This window comes from Triticum dicoccoides, chromosome 5A (genome assembly GCF_002162155.2).
Source record: "Triticum dicoccoides isolate Atlit2015 ecotype Zavitan chromosome 5A, WEW_v2.0, whole genome shotgun sequence".
Lineage (NCBI taxonomy): Eukaryota > Viridiplantae > Streptophyta > Magnoliopsida > Poales > Poaceae > Triticum > Triticum dicoccoides.
The window spans coordinates 28,493,003-28,499,002 of NC_041388.1; positions in this window are offsets into that span (position 1 = coordinate 28,493,003).

The following is a 6,000-nucleotide window of genomic DNA, read 5'->3' on the forward strand; positions in this document are numbered from 1 at the left end:
ACACTCCCTTAATTTCAAAGGAAAATAAACATTAGCGTATATTCAATAGAAAAGTTCCTCTGATATGAACCAAATTACATCTCTTTTCTAATCCCTCCTCATAGGAATTAAGAAACATGGCATCTCTATATTCAATAGAAAAGTTCCTATGATGTGAACCAAATGACATCTCTTTTCCAATCCCTACTCATAGGAATTGAGATGCTCCATGCATCTCTTTCCCTACAACTTCCATGTATACATCTTCTATTCCTAAATAGATAGTACAACCCACTAGTAGCCTTTTTCCAAAACATGCAACTATGGCACAAGAACTATATAGTGTGCCAATAACTTTGAAAGATGGTCGCTGGTTGAAGCTAACCCGACAGTGCAGAGATAGGCAAATCCGAGCACTACTGGCCGTTGGATATCATCAACATTCCACCAGATCTGCCATATGTACAATTTAGAAGACTCCATGGTTGAACTTAAGCATAATGCACAAACCTCAAAACACAAGCACTTCTCCTTTGTTCTAGAATCTTCTGTATCATAATTGATTATTTTTTTCTAAATGAATTGCCATTATTTTTTTTACTTTATGATTTACTCCCTCCGTTCCAAAATAGATGACCCAACTTTGCACTAACTTTGTACAAAGTTAGTGCAAAGTTGGGTCATCTATTTTGGAATGGAGGGAGTACAATGCACAACCCCATGAATCTTAACATTTTTATAAAACTTATTGATTTTGAATGAGATGAACTATAAGAACTAAACGAACATCTACATCATGCATATATGACTCAAAGCTTTACATCCTATAGTGTGTATTTCTTCATAATTTGGTTTTGAAATCTCATGCGTTCAATACATGTGTACCTTACTAGTTTTGAGTAGAGTAGCAAATTTCACGCGGCCCCGGGTACATCAAAATGCAGGGCCCATGCATCATTGCCTTTCGGTCGAACCTACATCCACAATTTTTTGTATGTACTATATCTCCACTGGTCCCCAAACCCAAAATGCTGCCTCGTTCCCGTAAAACCAAGCGGCCCACACATATTTAAGGCGTCGGCTCGAACCCGTTTACTACGACGTGTCCCCGCACGCCATAGTACTCCTACAAACCCTACCGCCGCACTCATCATCAGTTTTCTTCAAGAGGACGAGGGAGAAGCCGATTTGTAGTGGAGGCGCTTTCAAAAAAAGGATCTGTAGTGGAGACCCCTACCCTAGGGTGCCCTAGGTAGCTGTCGCACACATCATTGTTTTCTATTTTCTTTATGCTCTTGCGCCCTAGAGTGAAATGATGGTTGCTTCATCCGTCCAGCTTAATGCGGGAAAGGTGGGGCTTTGTGATTTGACCCCTCGTCGCTCATTTACTACTACTGCGGCGCTACGACCGGGGTGCCTCCAATTCCAACCGCTGCTCCGAACTATAATTTGGTGCATCGCACGTGGAACAAGACGGTGGATGAGCCACATGTCGGCCAAAGGGGTCCTGTTAAGTGTGTCGCCATTTCGTGTGTGGACTGACCCTGCTTGAGTTGCTACGCCAACACGACAGGAGCAGCCTACCACTTGGTTTTGCCCCTTGGTGAATCCCGACTATATTGATCTAAAAATATACATGCTGAACTACCCTCTCCGTCTCGGTTTTTTTATTTTTAGGCGTCTCGGTTTATAGGGCCTGTACGTAGTTCTAGGTCATCCATTTGACTAACTAAATATGAGTTACTATGTCACAAAAAGTATATCATTAGATTCTTAAGCGGATGTAATTGTATTTAAAAGTCGAGGGCGGGGCTTTTCCTGCGCGGTAGGCGGCGGGGCAGTTCCGCCTAGTCGGTTCGATAGAGACGCGAGAAGACGAGGGAGTAGGCTGCTGCAAACGTAGGGTTGTGTGATTTGACAGCGAGTTACTGCTGGACAGGTGAGGCCCCGTGATTTGACTTGCCATTATCATTTTAACTGCGGCGCTACGACCGGCGTGAGTCTCCCAGATTCCTGACCACCTCCATACAGGTGCCTCTCCCAATGCTCCACCATGTAGTAGAGGCTGGCTCTTGCATGAGAACCCACTTCTCCACTTTTTCCTTACCTCTCTTTCCTCCACATATGCAAAAATGCCAAGTAAAGCGCACTATTGTACTTACTTTTACTTGCTCCTACAGGAGCTTAAGCTTGGTGACCCAAGGAAGAAACGATGCTAAGCGTGTGTACCTAGGTGAAAAGACAATTTTGAGTCTATAGCTAATTAAATGAAGCAAACTTAGCAACACCATTTCATTGGAAGAGGTCACTCCTTGGCAAATGCAATAAATACACGCGCTTAGCACCGTTCCTTCCTTGAGAACGAAGAAAGAGATAGAGAGGAGTAAAAAAATACACTTATAGCCAACCTTGTTGTAGTATGAGTGACTAAGTGATGACTATGTATGACATGCCAACATCAGATAGCCTAACGCACCATGTTAAATCTCCAAGGGCGCGACCGTGCGAGCGACGCGACGGTCGTGGTAGGCGCGACCTGATACGGGCTGCTGGCAGCCGTTGGATCTGAGATCAAACGGTCGCATGCTAAGTTGCTGAAAATTTGCAGAATAACCCTCCAGGATAGGATATTCACCCATAGGTCTAGAATCACGCCATGCAACCATTCGATCTCAGATCCAAGGGCTCTCGGAAGCCCGTATCATGGGAAAATGGAAAGCCACTACCCTGCCGTTCGCACACTGGCAGTTCGCTCCTACTCGTCCCCGCACGTCCTTCAATACTACGACGGTTCGCTCCTAGTCGTCCCGTCCATTCACATTACGGCAGTTCCACTAATCCTGACCCTCCTCCCAAATCCATGGCGTCCCAAATCTCCATGATCGGTGGTGAGTACAAGGTTAGAACCATCACCGGCGATAAGTTCGACATCATCTACACCCGTTCTTCCGCGACGGTGAAAGGATGCCTTTCTCGCTTCAGCCGCATGTTCGAAAACTCAGATGATGAGTGGGTCGCTGGGCTAGATGTTGAGTACACCATAGTCCTGGGACGAGAGAAAGATCTAAAGGACGAAGAGAGGAAGAAGCCCGCCGTGATCCAGGTTTGCGTACATAACATTTGCTTGGTCTACCACATATGCCATGCCGACGTTGAGTGCCAGGATTTTAAGAACTTCCTCAAGGACAAAACAGTGAAATTCGTTACTGTAGACTTTGGTAACAACAAAGAATTCCTGTGTCAGATAGGCCTCGTTGTAGGCAACAACTTCGACCTCCAGAAGAATTGGCTGGTGTCCTCTCGTCATCCTTCAATGTTGACCCTGGCAGGAGCCATGGTTCATCCTTCGTACGGTAAACTGGAGAAACCTCATTACACGTTTCATCATCATGCATGGCAGCGGAATGTACTAGATATAGACCACATCCACTACGCTGCAATGGATGACTTCCTTTGCTTCAATATCTACAAGGGTTGGATGAAGAGCAACAGCCAAGTGTGCGGTTCAAGCAAAGAAGTATCGCCGAAGAGGAAGAGGGACAAGGACGAAGTCGAGGACGTGCACGAGGACTCCGAGTAAGGTGGCAGTGTCGTTGCTCATGGTGGTTCTAATGCAGTGTCTACCAGAATAGTTGCAAAGTTTAATTTCAGGTGTGCTTAATTTAATTTGAGGGGTGTGTTGTGCTGAGCCCCCAGCAGAACTATGTTATGTTTCTTCTCGATACTTTAACTCTTCAGTACGTACATACTAGTATTTCTTAAATTTCATCTTTTAGTTGGTATAGTACTACCACTCGTTTCTTCACATTATATACGTACAATATATATGGCCAACATCATATAGCCAGCAATTTAGTTGTCAAAGAATTTCAGGGTGCTTAGTTTTGTCAAAGAATTCCAGGATGCTTAGAGGGTGCTTGGATCCAAGGGACTTATTTTAGTCTAACTAAAAATAGTCTCTTTAAGAGGCTAAAGTTCCAAGCACCCCTGACTAAAGAGGGACTAAAACTAGTCTTGAGAGTAAAAAAATTTAGTCAGGGGTACCCCTACTAAAATGTGGATTAGTCCTCTCTCTACTCATTTGACTCCTCTCCTTTAACACAGGCGAGTTCTGGATTGGAGGGTTTGGAGGATAATAATGTTGGAAATATGCCCTAGAGGCAATAATAAAATGGTTATTATTATATTAACTTGTTCATGATAATTGTCTATTGTTCATGCTATAATTGTGTTATCCGGAAATCGTAATACATGTGTGAATACATAGACCACAACACGTCCCTAGTGAGCCTCTAGTTGACTAGCTCGTTGATCAAAAGATAGTCATGGTTTCCTGACTATGGACATTAGATGTCATTGATAATGGGATCACATCATTAGGAGAATGATGTGATGGACAAGACCCAATCCTAACCATAGCTCAAAGATCGTGTAGTTCGTTTGCTAGAGCTTTTCCGAATGTCAAGTATCATTTCCTTAGACCATGAGATTGTGCAACTCCCAGATACCGTAGGAGTGCTTTGGGTGTGCCAAACGTCACAACGTAACTGGGTGACTATAAAGACAACAGTGAACCTTCGAACTATGAGGAAGCGATGGCGGGCCCAGATTCCGACAAATGGCTAGAAGCCATGAAATCCGAGATAGGATCCATGTATGAAAACGAAGTATGGACTTTGACTGACTTGCCCGATGATCGGCGAGCCATAGAAAATAAATGGATCTTTAAAAGGAAGACAGACGCGGATGGTAATGTGACCATCTACAAGGCTCGACTCGTCGCTAAGGGTTATCGACAAGTTCAAGGGGATGACTACGATGAGACTTTCTCACTCGTAGCGAAGCTGAAATCCGTCCGAATCATGTTAGCAATTGCCGTATTCTATGATTATGAGATATGGCAAATGGACGTCAAAACGGCATTCCTTAACGGCTTTCTTAAGGAAGAATTGTATATGATGCAGCCGGAAGGTTTTGTCGATCCTAAGAATGCTAACAAGGTGTGCAAGCTCCAACGCTCAATCTATGGGCTGGTGCAAGCATCTCGGAGTTGGAACATTCGATTTGATGAGATGATCAAAGCGTTTGGGTTTACACAGACTTATGGAGAAGCCTGTGTTTACAAGAAAGTGAGTGGGAGCTCCGTAGCATTTCTCATATTATATGTGGATGACATACTGTTGATGGGAAATGATATAGAATTCTTGGAAAGCATAAAGGCCTACTTGAACAAGTGTTTTTCAATGAAGGACCTTGGAGAAGCTGCTTATATATTAGGCATCAAAATCTATAGAGATAGATCGAGACGCCTCATTGGTCTTTCACAAAGTACGTACCTTGACAAGATATTGAAGAAGTTCAATATGGATCAGTCCAAGAAGGGGTTCTTGCCTGTATTGCAAGGTATGCAATTGAGCACAGCTCAATGCCCGACCACGGCAGAAGATAGAGAAAAGATGAGTGTCGTCCCCTATGCCTCGGCCATAGGGTCTATTATGTATGCCATGTTGTGTACCAGACCTGATGTAAACCTTGCCATAAGTTTGGTAGGAAGGTACCAAAGTAATCCCGGCATGGAACACTGGACAGCGGTCAAGAATATCCTGAAGTGCCTGAAGAGGACTAAGGATATGTTTCTCGTTTATGGAGGTGATGAAGAGCTCGTTGTAAAGGGTTACGTCGATGCTAGCTTCGACACAGATCTGGATGACTCTAAGTCACAAACCGGATATGTGTATATTTTGAATGGTGGGGCAGTAAGCTGGTGCAGTTGCAAGCAAAGCGTTATGGAGGGATCTACATGTGAAGCGGAGTACATGGCAGCCTCGGAGGCAGCACAAGAAGCAATCTGGGTGAAGGAATTCATTACCGACCTAGGAGTCATTCCCAATGCGTCGGGCCCGATGACTCTCTTCTGTGACAACACTGGAGCTATTGCCCTTGCCAAGGAGTCCAGGTTTCACAGGAAGACCAGGCATATCAAGCGTCGCTTCAACTCCATTCGTGAAAGTGTTCAAAATG